Source organism: Oryctolagus cuniculus, chromosome 5, assembly GCF_051225735.1.
Source record: "Oryctolagus cuniculus isolate XC-2025 breed Fujian yellow rabbit chromosome 5, ASM5122573v1, whole genome shotgun sequence".
Lineage (NCBI taxonomy): Eukaryota > Metazoa > Chordata > Mammalia > Lagomorpha > Leporidae > Oryctolagus > Oryctolagus cuniculus.
In genome coordinates, this window is record NC_142871.1 from 45733970 (window position 1) to 45750177 (window position 16208).

At 35.7% G+C, this 16208-nt stretch overlaps 1 protein-coding gene across 9 annotated transcripts in view; it reads right to left on the minus strand.

The window, feature by feature from the left end:
* Nucleotides 1-16208, minus strand: part of NKAIN2 (sodium/potassium transporting ATPase interacting 2) — a 1166031-nt gene that overhangs the window by 768261 nt on the left and 381562 nt on the right. For 3 of the 9 annotated variants that reach the window (XR_011388543.2, XR_016234502.1, XR_016234503.1), the window contains exon 2: nucleotides 9550-9613. The exons of the other annotated variants lie outside the window; for them this stretch is intronic. The gene's annotated coding sequence lies outside the window, so the exon portion shown is untranslated. The remainder of the gene's footprint in view (nucleotides 1-9549; nucleotides 9614-16208) is intronic. 9 annotated transcript variants of the gene reach the window in all.

Sequence of the window (16208 nt, forward strand, 5' to 3'; positions counted from 1 at the left end):
GGTCTTTCTATTTGCATATTAGTGATTCTTGGCCAGATTGTTCCCTTCTTTTTGTCACATTTTTCATTGATAAAAATGAAAAACAAAAAAATTTTATCTGCCTTGTTTGATTATTGTGATAATACATGTAAAATGCAAAAATAGTAATTGAGACAGAATGAACACTGCACAAATTATAAATTTGCTATTATATTAGAATACAGCCATCCTCAAATTTATGGCCTAATTATTTTTCTTACTTTCTTCAGGCATAATACAACAAATTGGGTGTTTGTTCTTGAAAATAAGAGCCATAAAATCTAAATTCTTTATGAAATTAAAACACAAAGATGCTATTTCACATTTATTGAATATGTTAATTTAACTGTAGCAGCATAACATTTTGATATTCAATTGTGTGGTTTTTCTGGTTAATTTTTCCCTTCTCTCATCCTCTGTCAAGAAACACATTTAGGAAAGATGAAAAAATGAAAATAATGATCATGTTCTGGTCTTAAATTTCCTTAAGGTTTTCTTATTTTATTTCTGTGTTAAGACATAAAATATGCTAATCACATCAAACACAAAAACATAGGATGGAAAGGAATTCATGATTATGTAGACCTGTTTTCTCATCCAAGGGAGATGAGAATTTTACCAGTAGTTAGGAAAAGAAGGAAAGTGAAGTTTACAGAACATCGATGTATTCTGGTAGTAGGTACAGGAGTTGCTCTGGCTGCAGGAGACAAATCTAGCAAAGTCTAGTATGTATAGTAAGAAGCTTTTGGAAAATCTCAGAGCAGATGAGTTGCACAAGACACAGTATGATATTACAATTCTTACAAAGAACCTACAAAAAATATGACATCTATGGAAAATTATTATCTGAAGAAAAGTTCCTAGATTCAAACTGAGAATAGCCTCACTCAATCTTGTATAAACAAGTGCACTGTAAGCGGAAAACTGAGAATGGTGAGATGTCAGGAAACTTGTAAATTTCTTCAAAAATCAAAATTATCTGAAAAGGCACCTAGGTTGGTTTTAGGACAACACTGAGTACATGAATGTGAGAAGTAGAGGCTATGATAGGATTTTGCACCTCAGCAGTAACTGCATCATCAGGTAGAGAACAGTTCTTGATGTGAGGAATCCCATCTCATCCAAAGACAACAGGAACAGAAGGCAACCAAGAGTCAGTCACAAACCCAGATCCTGTACCTGATATACTCATTAAAACTCTCCAGAACTCAGAAGCTGCTAGAGGATGCAGGAGGCAAATGGTGGGCAAGAAAGTGGAATATGAACTGACTGCGGTAATTCAACTGAATTTTAAAACGAGGCAACTCAGTTACCTTCAGTTGCAAGATTAAGCTTCTCTCCACTGGGCATAAAATGCAGACCTATAAGCTAAACTGAGCTCCTCAACAGTTAATATTTTATGTTCTTTCCTTACTTGAAATTTTTATAATTATGTAAAATTCAAATCCACTACAGAAATTAAATAAACTTTTATGAAGATTGTTTGACTTGAGCTAAACTAAAACATTAAAATATTTTAAATAGGAAACTTACAGCAAAGAATATTTTTTGTGAATCCACTTAAAATAAGCATAGGCAATTCCCACTGTTCCCAGAAAAGTATGACCATACTTCTGGATTATTTTCCTCATTGCTGGTTTAATAAAATCAATTGACTTCAATACTTTTGAGTGATAAGCAGTTAGAAAGGAACAGTTTCCCTGGTGGTTTAATTTATACTAACCCCATGCTCAATCAGTTCAGCACAACATCGACTGTAATCTTATATAGCAGTGGTCACTGCCACTTTTATCCTAACAGGATAAGTATGGCTCTTACAAAGATTTTGAAAGTGGAAGGTCTTAGGTTGAACTGCTACAGTTTTTTCTCCATATTATTGAAAATATTAACTGCTAAAGATGAGTGTCTGTTTTGCAGAAATGAACTCATTATGGGAATGCTTGATGATTCAGGTCAAGCTGGAAGGTTAATCATAGATTCAAAATATTTTATTTGCAGAATCCAAGTACAGATCCCCTGCCATTTAAAATTTTTCTACAATGAACGTACATTATTTGGATAATAAATAAAAACTTTTAAAAAACATTATATAGGAATTTAACAGCTGATTCAAATGTTTCATTTAAGGGGTCATTGAATTACATTGCAGAATGTCTTGATCCTAGGTTGTGTTCTAGTCAGTGTAAAAGATGACTTTCATGGCTGGATGTTATTTCCATTAACCCTTTCTAGGGAAGAACTACAGGCATGTAAAAGGTACCACACTGCTTAGATCATTCTTGGAAAGTAAGGCAGCATTTCAACAACTGAGTTCATAAAATCCATTCACATAGATGTCTTTCTAATGTGTTTACCTGAATCTATAATGGATAGCAAATTGTTCCACAACAAGAGAACTGTCAACAACTTTTCAAATGATGAATATATATGATATGTAGTGTCAGTTCATGCTTTTCAGTCATTCACAGCATTGTCATTAACTTGGAAACCTACATATAGTATTTTTCATGATTTTTATGTCAAAATAAAAACAGTATATTTGAAACTGTAGCAATGTTTCATATTATGCAAAAGGAAGACCCCAGGGGTAAAGACTGATACCTAAAGGCAATATGTAATGTTTTTCTGTGTTTAATCATTCTAATATCAACACTAGCTCAGTTTAAAGGATTTCAGCATGGCCAATTTCCTTCTGATGCTTGTACTTTTTATTTCACTGATTTAAACATGTTGGCTGAAGCTCACAGCCAATGTTCTCCCAGACTGAAATCTTCAGTTAGTAAACTGTAAATTAACCCATTAAGCCCTAAGTTTTCAATTCTAGATATACTTCAACAACACAATATTTATTTCAAAGTTACCAAATTGGTAAGTTTTGTTGCTCAATTCAAGTCTTTATAGGTGTCCTATACAAAGGACAATGAGAAATAATGTGTTAAGGGTATCTTAATAGGATCTAAACTCTTGAAAGTGTGTCATTTATGAGTGACAGATCTTAAAATTAAGCTACATATTTTCCCTTGCAAAATTTGTATTTTAATAAACCTTACTTGGGGTCTTGTATTTTCGAAGAGGAGGGAAAAGAGCAGAAATGACATGCTTATCACAAATGGAACTATTGCTTACTCGTAAGTTCTTTTAAGAAAGAGGCTGACACTGTGACATAGTAGGCTAAACCTCCGCCTGTGGTGCCAGCATTCCACATGGGCACCAGTTCATGTCCAGCTGTTCCTCTTCCAGTCCAGCTCTCTGCTTATGGCCTGGGAAAGTAGAAGATGGCTCAAGTGCTTGGGCCCCTTCACCTGTGTGGGAGACCTGAGAGAAGCTCCTGGCTCCTAGCTTTTGATGGCCCAGCTCCTCTCATTGTGGCCATTTGGGGAAGAGAACCAGCAGATGGAAGATCTTTCTCTAGTATCTCCCTCTTTCTATAATTCTGACTCTCAAATAAGTAAATAAAATCTTTAAAAATAAAGACAATTTAAGGTACTTTAGTACCTTCATTTATGCATTTATTAAATCTTAAGGTTTTTACAAACTGTAATGGGATAGCTTTAGTTTCCAAATTAATGCTCTATACCAGCTTATCAGAAGACCACTTTTTTCTTCCCCAATACCCAAGGATATATCATGTGACTGCTTATGCAAAGGATCCCAAATTAACTGTTAGATAAATAGTTTTATTTCTCACAAGGATCCATTTACCAACTTAAAATTTGGAAGACTATGATTTTTAAAAATCTTAGATAATTATTTCTGATATGAGAGAAAAGTTAATGTAATTATAGTTCATACTTTTAAAATATTCTAGGAATGGGCATTGTGGTGCAAGTTAAATTTCCATTTGGGATGCTTACATCCAATACTAGAGTGCATAGTTCAAATCCTGCTAAAATTACTTCTGATCCATCCCATATGGGCGCCAGATCTAGTCCTGACTGTTCCTCTTCTGATTCAGTGCTGTGCTATGGCTTGGACAGCAGAAGATGGCCCAAGTTCTTGGGCCCCTTCACCCATGTGGGAGACCCCGAGGAAGCTCCTGGCTTTGGATCAGCACAGTTCCGGCTGTTGCTGCCATCTGGGGCGTGAACCAGCAGATGGAGGACCGAACTCCACCCACCCCCCGCCTCTGCCTCTGCCTCTCTGTGACTCTGCCTTTCAAATAAATTAATAAATCTTTTTAAAAAAAGAAAAAAATATCCCCTTTAAGTCTTATCGTGAGTCAATTTCTGCACAGTTCTTATACAACTGATTCCCTAAATATCATGTCTATCATTTAAATTCAACATTTATTTATATCATATACTATATGAATATATCCTACATATTACTCTCAGAAACATACCTTCATACTACATTTCATACATACTCTTAATACTGATCTTAATTTTCTAAAAATATTTTATGAGCAAGTCTATTATGATGTATTTTCCTATTGCAATAGGATTAGGTAATATTTGTTAGATCAGTGTCCTTGAGTAGGCAAGATGGACAGTGGTAGACACCTGAAAGAGTTCACTTTAATAAAACTATGGGCAGTTAATCAATAGTAGATAGAGTCAAATCACATTTAGATATTTAAATATGGTGACGAAAATCTTAACGTTTGTAAGTAGTTAAATTTTCTCAGTGAAGCAAGGATCAAGTTGTCCAAAGGACAAGGAAGTCTGAGGGCAAAAAATGGCAGAAGTTTGAGAAAACAAGAAAAAAAGTCAGTCACGGGAATAAGTGAGAAATACAGTAAGCCAGGGAATGGTGGCAGCATAGCCAGGCAATGAAAAAAGGGGAAAAAGAGAGAAGTGAAAACTTGTACCATCAGAATCCCAGGGTAAGGAAAGCACTTTTGAACATAGAGAACTACCGGGAGCAAGATGGAAATTGGCATCGTGGTAGAGATTAGGTAGTTTGAAATTGAGAAAATGGAGCCATGACAGGATCTGCTCATCGAGTGGATGTAAGAGTTATGATAGACATGATCTATGAAGGAGAGAGGGTCAGAGTGGTCAACATGTGGAGGTGAATAATTAGATAGCCCATCTACTGGGATTTTGAGATGTCGAAATCACTGATGATTATGACAAGGGTAATACTGAAGAAAGTGAGAGGCAAGAGCTAAACTATTCAAGAAACCTAGGAAGTCAAATGGAGGGGGCAGGGAAAAAGGGGAAGCACTGTCAAGGGTACAGCAAGAAGGTATGTGGCCCAGAGGTGCATGCTTTCATGAAGAAGGGCTAGAGAGTGGTGTGGAAGAGGCGACGGCAATGAATAATGCCTGCAGTCCAGTGGCATGAGAACAGTGAAAGCAAGGAACTACCATGCACCAATGTTACTAAGAATGTGGCATTGTATGGGAGACTGGCAGGATAAAGGAATGCCCCTATAAGACTTTGAAAACACAAATTTTTGCTAATGATTGCCTTTTGAAGCTTTAGTAAAAATTTGCATAACACTTTAATAGATTATATGACTCCCATGTTTCTATAACTGTTCTAGAACTTAAAGTTTATCTCGAATTGTTAATGCCTGTTGGTACATAATATAGATAACATGTAAGTTGGCAGGCAAAGAAGTAAATATCTCTATTACAAAATTTAAAGTGTTTAATAATACTGTTTTTATTCATAATAACTAGCTATTTTAAAAGGATGGCTCTGAAGGGGAATTATGTGTTCCCTATTTAATTTTTATCAGCCCAACTTCTTACTACAATCCTGTTAGTCATCTTGACTTAACTTTGTTTGCCTTCTAAAAATATGAAAAGCCTAAAAATTGATGGCTCATAAACACATATTAAAGACTAATATGAGATTTATAGATCAGAATAAAGAACACAGAAATAGCCAGGGTAAGCAATGCTATCATGCAAGTAAAATGAAGTAATTAATATGCACAGTGTGCACTCATGTACACACAGACATACAAATATAGGTGTTGGGGGAAGGAGGGAGAAGTATAGGGGGAAGAATGGGAATGAGGAGAGAACTGAGCTGACTGAGATATAGGAAGCTATTATAAAACTCATTAAATTATCAGATATACTTTTGCATATATTTGACTCTTAATGAAAATGACCTTTATATATATATACAGCCTCTGATGTTTAGAAATATTGAGAATTAGGGACAGGTATTGTGGCACAATGAGAAAGTCACCACTTGATATGCTCTTATCCCATATCAGATTGCCAATTCAAGTCCCAGCTAGTGTGCAATTGGATCCAGCTTCCTGTTATTGTACCTGAGAGGAAGCAGATGACAAATATTTGTCCCTGCTACCTATGTGGAAGACCTGGATGGAGTTCCTGTCTCTTGGTTTTGGCCTGGTCTATCCCTGGGGTATTGCAGCCATTTAAGGAGTGCATAAACAGAAGACCTCTCTTTCTCTTGGTGTATTTGTATATGTTTAAATATTTATTTATTTATTTAAAAGTCATTGTGACAGAGAGAGAGAGAGAGGAGAGAGAGAGAAGGAGAGAGAGAGAGAGAAGGAGATAGAAGGAGAGAGAGGGAGAGAGGGAGAGAGGGAGGGAGGGAGGGAGGGAGGGAGGATACAGAGAGAAGGAAAGAGAAAGAGATCTTCCATCCACTGGTTCACTCCCAAGATGGTTGCAATGGTCAGGGCTGGGACAGATTGAAACCAGGAGTTTCATCCATGTCTCCCATGTGGTTGGCAGTGGCCCAAACACATGGGCCATCTTCCACTTTTTGCCAGGCCATTAGCAGGGAGTTGGTTCAGAAGTGGAACAACTGGGATATGAACTAGCACCTGTATGGGAATGTGGCATCACAGGCAGCAGCTTTTACCTGCTATGGCAAAATGCTGGCACCTTCAAAATTTTTTTAGAATAATCCAGCAAGTAAAAATTGATTATGGATAAAAGAGATAATGTTTTATCTACAGGTAATGCCAAAGTAAGTATGTATCATTTCTCAATCTAATTTTAAATGTTTTAGCGACACAATGGAATCAAAAATAGTGTGCCTATTGTTATCTGAATAAATATAGAAATGGACTCCATTATATTAGCTCTAATTAAGATGGAAGTGTGGGGACAAAAAGGTAATCGTGGTAGTAATGAAAAGAATAGAAAATTTTGACAGATGAAAAGCCCAGATCCATCAACTTTCAACTCCATAACACTTTCAAAGCAAACATCGCCTACATTTCTTTAATAAGAACAGTATTCACTATTTAATGCAATAAGGCACAAGGCAACTGAAATATTAAGAAAATGAACTGATACAAACACCAAACTAAAATTATATCTCATTTCTAATTTCTGTTATGGTTCATCTAGTGAGAAATGAGCTGTATGTATAAATGACTAGAAGGTGTCTTTGACAATCCACATTTTTATCTTGGTTACTATTGTCTCTTCTTACTTTGCATGAAAAACTAATCTGAATGATCAGCATTTTGAAAAGGAAAAGGAGCTATATTAAACTGTAGAACTATCATTCATGATAAATAATAGATTTGTCATTTTAAAACTCTGGATACTTTAGATGATTCAAGCTTCCATTAACAACTTTCCATTAATGTTATAACTGGAAATGCAATAACTTAATCCCATAAGTGACATTAGAAGTAGGTGATTTATTGAGGTAATGATTGGAAATTAAGAAAATATAATGAAGTTATATATACTGGTAAACAAATGAATATGGTTTAATTTTTTCTTTCACAATTACAAAAAAAGTATTTATCCCAATATAATATTTCACTTAAAATGGCTCATTTTGCAGTCAGAAATTTTAAAACTGTGATTAATAAGTACTGTTATTTAAAAAGAAATCATTGAATTGTCAGCTTTTCTTTGACTGTGCAAGTGTTCAGCATCATGGTTGCATTCTCCATTATTCTATAAAGTAGCACACATGGAGGACTGTGACAGTTCATTCTAAGTGCCCAGTGACATTGATGAATCAGTGTCCTGCATCAGGGGTACTACTGGACAATCTCATTAACCAAACTCGAGTTTAAGATGTCTATATCTCATTATATTGATTAGGCAATCAACTTTGCTTTAAAGGACAAAGGTATCTCCTTGCAGTTCTAAGTGCCTTTGAGTTACTTGATTATATATAAGAAAGAATAAAATAGGTTAAGGAATCTACTTCCTGTTATTTATCAATATGCTGTCCAAGAGGTCAATTTTCACTTAAGCCATAACTAAGACCGGAGTTATTATCAAGATTAAGAAGCTATTTCCTTTCTTTTGTCATCATCCCATCTCAGAAATTTTCCCAGATACTTTTTCTCATCAATTACTTGATGATTCATACATAATATCTGAAATGAAAGCTTTAGCCTCAGTTATAAATGTACAACCAACTCATGTTTCCACCTAATAGATCTAGGGATTGATCTCAAAAAAAGAAAAAGAAAAAATTCACAAGAAAATAATATTTTAAAAATATTATCTCTGGGAAAAGGAAGAATTAGATAACTTTACCTGTGGAAATTATTTTTCTGGCTCCTTTCTGAGTCTCCCTCATACTTTTTTTTTTTTTTTTGCTTTGCTTCTCATCAACATAATCACATTGCCATAAGTACCTACTGGTTCCTACCATCTTGTGTTCTACATTTCTACCTGATTTTTGAGAAACGTAAGAACAGCTATCCAGACAGTGGTCAGTCAGGCATTCACCAAGCATGTGTTATTTGTCTTGCACCATGTATTTTTAAGATGACCTTTAACATATTAATCCTGTGGTTTATGGCAATAGAATTCCAGGCTGCCTGGAATACCACGAGGAAACAGCTTTCATATATACTAGATAAGATTATAAATGATGATGCCCATAAAAGAAAACTAATGTTGAAATACGGTACCTGATATATGAGAACTGCTATGATTTGGGGGTTGTTATTTTCCATTGCAATTTGTATAATTTCCTTTTACAAACTTGCAAACATCTGTAATCACTTGATCATACAGTATTATAACTACGCAAAAATACTGATATGTAAGAATTAGGCCTGTAAATCCCTTGTGTGTTCTATATAGTAATACATTTCCTTAATACAACAGACTATAAAACTGTTCTCTATGCTGTTAATAACATGCATGAATGTGATTTTAAGTTATAAGAAATAAGCACTTCTTTCATTGAATCCAACTACTGAATATGTGTGTATTTATCTGTCCAGACTACTTGTTTAATCATACTATATTCACAATGTCAATTTGAATGAGGAAGAATTCAACCTATAGATACTATATGATTAAGTTTTATATGAAAAAATGTATGAAGTAAAGGTTTGACACATTTTCAAACTAAGCAGCTATATGTAGATGTGCAATTCTGGATGACTTTAAGTCACCTCTTTTATGCCAACATTTTCCAAGTTGCCTTTAATTAACATGTATAATTTTCATAACCAGAAAAATGTCAAAGGGGAAATCTTATTTTTTCTGGAACAACTTAGAATAATTTAAGTAAAATATGAACATTTAGACAAGGTCATGAAGTCTTCAAATAGATACCACCCTGAGACAAGAATGGAAAAATATTACTGTGAAAAACTCACGGTTAAGATATTTGTGGGACAATATAATAAGAGATACCTAATGATGCCCATCCATCTTCAGTACCTGTAAATACACCAGAGGGACAAATAAGGCATGATTAGAGGTTGACCCATTTAAAGGCAACCCCAACTAATTCAACAAGGTTTTGAACTTGACCCACATAATCGAGAGCATCTTAAACAAACTTCACAGCATGGTATAATCTTAATTTGCTTCCCAGGTCCAACAAACCTTGTACTTCACTCAGCCAACCTAAAATCAACCTTAACTTCTCTTTTCCTCTCATTCTACAAACTGCCACTTTGATTTGTTAATTCTACCTCAGTCTGATTCAATCACAAGATACACTTAAAATCACAAAGTTACGGAAATCTGAATATATCTTATTAAAACTGGCATGTTTATATATAATATATAATATTATATAATATTTATATATATAAATATAAATATATATTTATATTCTGAAAATCTTTTACTCTACCAGTGGTGTATATAATAATTAATAGCATCTTGGTGTCAATGAAATACAGCATATATATATTTTGAACTTTGACACCAGGACAGGAAAAGGAGTGATGACATGCTACAAAAAAAGATGTAAGAATACCGATTTCTCCACTGGGCACTGTCAAACTTCTATCTCCTTGCAGAGAAGATTCCAAGTGTTTTTGGATCCACCACTGCTGGCCTTCAGTTAATTCAAATAGGGAATGTTTGAGAGCTAAATAGTTCCTTCAGGGACTTAGATAAGAAATTTATGCCTTAGAAGTTCATGGGTATTAGTGTCTTTAGAAATATCCTCACCAAATAATATATTATTTAAAATTGTAAATAACAGTTTTCTTCATAACCTGTTCTTTTAAAATGTAAAATTCTCTGAATATATTGAATTAGCCCAAAAGTGTCTTGACAAATTGGAAATGAAAAAGTAGCATATGCATTTCTATTTTTATTAAGGTTTTATTCCTAAAAGCTAGATTGATTTTCAATAGGCAATCAATGATTATACATAATTACTGAGTCAAGGAAACACTAAGATCAAACTAATTTAGATATTATTTGGAGACATTAAATCAATACAGTGGGTCTAATGGCTAAGAATAAAGGCTAAGAATCTCATTTGTCTTACTTGGTAGCTGTGTGACCCTCAGTAAGTTTTTAACCTAATTTTCATCTCTTGTAGAATTGGGATGACAGTCCATTTCACAGGATTTTTGTGAGGATTAAATGAAATAATGTAACAAAGTGTTCATCTATTGCCTGTAAGTATTCAATACATCTTAGTTTTGCTTCATATGATATTATTATCCAGTAATTCTATACAGTAGGTTCAAGCATCAGGTTAATTGGTGGATATCATATGCAACGAATACATCTAGAATATTTTTCTTAAATTTACACTATCTATGGAGATTGGAAAGGAGTAGCAGTGTTCTCCAAAGCATGGTCTAAGAGAAGATTGAAGTCAATAGCTTAGAGGTCATGATTTCATGGGACACTAAAACCAAGAGATAGATTGTCAGAATAAATTTGAGAATGCTGTATAGTATAATACTACCCTAGAGACTGAAACTGCAGTTGTATCTTGTAATACATTACAAGATAATGACTGGCCAACAGAGAAGACACCTTGTTTCTTTGTGACTTTTTATACCCCCAAGCTTACTTAACTATACAATTCCATTATACTAGAACTTGGATTAAGTCCTTGACTTCTATGTTCTCTAATACATTAGATCCTAACAAGAATAGATCCTAAAAAGAACAATGCAGGTGAAGTATCAGATGAGGTGAACCAGGAAAAGAAATGAAAATGTAAAGATACAATTATGGGATCCACCATGGATTTCCATTTCTTCTGGACTCTGCAAAGAGCAATCTTCAGAACAAGTTGGTTATGAATGGCAGCAAATCCCAGCCTGAGCTCCAAAGTGATTGTGTTTGCTGGAGGAGGCTAAGCAACATACAGCCACATGTCAGCCCATACAATCCAAAATCAGCTGATTGTTTCCATTCAACACTGCAAGCCTAAGGCAGCTAGATCTTTTTCTTATACTTTAAATCCATTTCCTAATGGAAAATCTCCATTGTTTTCATATTTGTATCCCAGATGCCTATATTTTGGCCTGCAAGACATACACCACAAACACTTGCACAGCTTGGGTACTGTCACCTGGGCTTATTTCTCAGGGTCCACTCTACCATTTACTAATGTATATGATTCAGGTACTGACTAAGTCATTTGCCTCACAGCAATTCTGCACAGAAGGAATTATTTACCCACCTTAGCAGGTGGCAAATCACACCCAGGCATATGTCTTATTAGTATACTCTATTATCCTCATAATACCCTCATGCACATTTGTTCTGTGATGTAAAATTGGGGGGTAATATTTTTGGCCCTCATTGGCTGTAGTGATTCAATTATGAGGTAGGCCTTGTTAAATTCTTTTCTTTGTAAGTGAAGACGTATACTACCTTCTGGCTGGAGGACTATATCAAATATACCTCTTAAAAAACAATATCACTTTTCCTCTCAGTTCCTCAACTTGAAAGATATCATTGAGTTTGTAATGTTTGCCTCCTAATGTTTATGAAAACTGGAATTGTGAGGAGTCACAGGTACAGAGGAATCTCTGAAGTGAATTAAGTCCTATTTTCTCTAGATCAGTAATTCGCAAACTATGGCCCATGAATCAGAACCTGTCTCTTCACCTGATTTTTAAGACAATTATTCCAGCTACACCCAGTGTTTTAAACACTATCTATGGCTGCATGCATGGTACAAAGGTGGGTAAGTGGTTGTGATAGGCATTATACAACACACAAACCCAAAAATGTTTGCTCTGTATAGGATAAAATTGCTGATTTGCACTCTAGATATAATTTTTACTCCAAGAATAAAATCAAATTATCATGAACCTATGTCCTTAGAGACCATTGCCTTCAATGCTTTCTAATGAGTTCCATGTTGTTGTAATTCGCAGTCTCACATGAAATGGAGAGAGTAAGAAAAATGCCTGCAATGATTTTTATTGTATTCTCTACAGAGGTATTGTTGAGGATATTGTTATCATCATCTAGACTTGGAGTATAAACAAATTATTTTTGGCCTCCTGAGGAATTAGTTAAGCATTAATAGCGTGACCACTTCAAATCTTGTAATAATTTGTTTTCTCTTTCCTTTAGAAGCTAAAAACCTTCACAATAATACTGAGGATTATCTTACTACATTACTGAGCACACCTTTCTATGTTCTATATTTACCTTTCGTTTTGCTTTAGTTTCATAGCCTTGATACATTTTTCCAATTTTTTATTCAATTTATGTTACTGCAATGTGTGCATTTTTTACTGTCATACTTCATCTATTTTTAATCACAATTGGATATAAATGACAGTATCAGTTTAATAGAATAGACCTGAAAGAAAAGACGCTTGAAACTTTTGCCCTGTCACAGGAATCTATTCCTATGACTGCAATACGCCCTATCCCCAGGGTTCAGTTTAAACCTCTAGAAAACAAGAATGAAAGAAAATACTCTGACCCCACAATGACCTGGGGGGAGGGCACTGAAATCTGCTGCTATCCACAGGACTGTATCTTCAGGGGAAAGGGAGTGACATTCCCTTAGTTCAGTTGTAACACTAGTGTGGATGCCCCACCTTGACAGTTTTAAGAACGCACACTGAAATTCAGAACCAAGATATATGCCATAATGCAACCTGATACGGGAACACAACCTGAAGTGGAATGGAGAATTATCTCAATACGGAATCATATGGATGCCTCTAGAATCAATATGGTAGGACGTGGGCAGATGTTGAGGCTAGTTGTCTTACTGTCAAACAACACAGATGTGCATGGAAAAGATGTAATCAAATATTTTAAAGGAGTGGCTTTGATGCTTGCTTAGATGTACGTAAACTGATATTTCTGGGCTTCATATCAGGATCCTAATTATGGGATGCAAATACAATATTAATTTTTTCATTATCTAACTAGTGAATTTTTCTGCAAAATAAATGTCTATCTTTTTTTAAACTTTTATTTAATGAATATAAATTTCCAAAGTACAGCTTATGGATTACAATGGCTTCCCCCCCATAACGTCCCTCCCACCCACAACCCTCCCCTTTCCCACTCCCTCTCCCCTTCCATTCACATCAAGATTCATTTTCGATTCTCTTTATATACAGAAGATCAGTTTAGCATACATTAAGTAAAGATTTCAACTGTTTGCTCCCACACGGAAATATAAAGTGAAAAATACTGTTTGAGTACTAGTTATAGCATTACATCTCAATGTACAGCACACTAAGGACAAAGATCCTACATGAGGAGTAAGTGCACAGTGACTCCTGTTGTTTACTTAACAAATTGACACTCTTCTTTATGGCATCAGTTATCAACCTAGGCTCTTGTCATGAGCTGCCAAGGCTATGGAAGCCCCCTGAGTTCACTGACTCTGATAATTTTTAGACAAGGCCATGGTCAAAGTGGAAGTTCTTTCCTCCCTTCAGAGAAAGGTACCTCCTTCTTTGATGGCCCTGTTCTTTCCACTGGGATCTCACTCGCGGAGATCTTTCATTTAGGTTTTTTTTTCCCCAGAGTGTCTTGGCTTTCCATGCCTGAAATAATCTCATGGGCTTTTCAGCTGGATCTGCATGCCTTAAGGGCTGATTCATAAATGTCTATCTTAATGAAAATTGAATTTCTTTCCAATTCAGTATTGAATAAAAAAAAAAGATTCTTCCTACTCCCACCTGGCACCCCCTTTTTAAGTCATAGTGGGAAGGCAAATTTTACATAGGAAAATAGCTTAAATGAAACAAAAAATGCATGTCTAACCACTGAGAAATAAGCCAAGATTCATGTAGATCTCATGTTCTTTTCAAATGCTTTCATAATTATCACAGAAATCTAAATTCCACCTTTTTTCTCATTCTATCATAAACAGTACTAAATAAGATAAAATAATACCTTTCCTATTCCCCTTTAGCTTTCTCTTTAAACATGATTATGTAACTGCTATGATTGGATGCAGCTGGTCTTTAGTAATTAGAACACTATCAGGATGGCAAGTTACCACGTTATGATGGTTAGCAATAGGTGCATCACTGTTGCTTCCTGGCATACTTGTTCTTCACCGAGTTTGGTAAAGGATCATAACCAGGTTTTTACCAGATAATCACACAGACACAAGGTTCTTTCATCAGTGCTTTTTTTTTTTTTTTTTTTTTTTTTTTTTTTTTTTTTTGACAGGCAGAGTGGACAGTGAGAGAGAGAGAGAGACAGAGAGAAAGGTCTTCCTTTGCCGTTGGTTCACCCTCTAATGGCCGCCGCGGCCAGCGCGCTGCGGCCGGCGCACCGCGCTGATCCGGTGGCAGGAGCCAGGAGCCAGGTGCTTTTCCTGGTCTCCCATGCGGTGCAGGGCCCAAGCACCTGGGCCATCCTCCACTGCACTCCCTGGCCACAGCAGAGGGCTGGCCTGGAAGAGGAGCAACCGGGACAGAATCCGGCGCCCCGACCGGGACTAGAACCCGGTGTGCCGGCGCCGCTAGGCGGAGGATTAGCCTAGTGAGCCGCGGCGCCGGCCTCATCAGTGCTTTTGCAACCTAGTTGTTAAGGCCCTTCATGTGAAAACTCCCATTAAAGTTAAAACATCATGCATTCAAGTTTTTTTTTTTAATGATAGTTTTATACCACATAAATTATAAAATAAGGTCATATAAATCAACATTACACAAACATCATGTACCCATGGCAGTCCAATGTGATCTCAAGGAGGATCTCTTAGTAATAAAAGAGAATGCACTGACAAATATCAACCATGAATCAGAAGGGACAAGAAGGCTATGAACTAGTTTTACAGCACAGCTGGAGGGTCTTCGTGCAAACTGCTAAAAGCATTCCAGATGGAATAACAAGGCCAAACGATATCTCTTAGATATTTATAACATAATCTTCACGTTTTTACAAACAGTCAGAATTGGCATCAGTTCAACAAATGAGGGATAACAACTTTCCTAGAAAATTGATATCAGCACAATCAGAATTTTGTTACTGATCTTAAATACTGAAATATGTTCAAAAAATTTTAGGGAAATATGTATAACTATCTTTCTAACAAAGCTGCAATGTAGTTATTTTAATTTTCAATTAGTATTTAATACTTATCCATCTTATGGGATACAATGTAGTATTTCAACACATACATACACCATTAACCGATCAAATACATTAATTAACATTTCATATCCTTAATGGTTAGAAACTACAAGTTCCTCTCTTCACATACTGCATAATTTTTGTGAATCTCATCATTGCACTGTGCTGTGAAACACTAGAACTTATTACATCTGTGTTTCGATACTTGTTATCCAATCTATCTCTCCCTGCACCCCCAAGAGTACCTTATTTTTAGAGCCTTTTTATTATTTTTTATTTATTTGACAGGTAGAGTTTTAGACAGTGAGAGAGACAGAGAGAAAGGTCTTCCTTCCATTGGTTCACTCCCCAAATGGCTGCCACGGCTGGTGCTGCGCTGATCCGAAGCCGGGAGCCAGGTGCTTCTTCCTTGTCTCCCATGCGGTTGCAGGGGCCCAAGCACTTGGGTCATCCTCCACTGCCCTCCTGGGCCATAGCAGAGAAC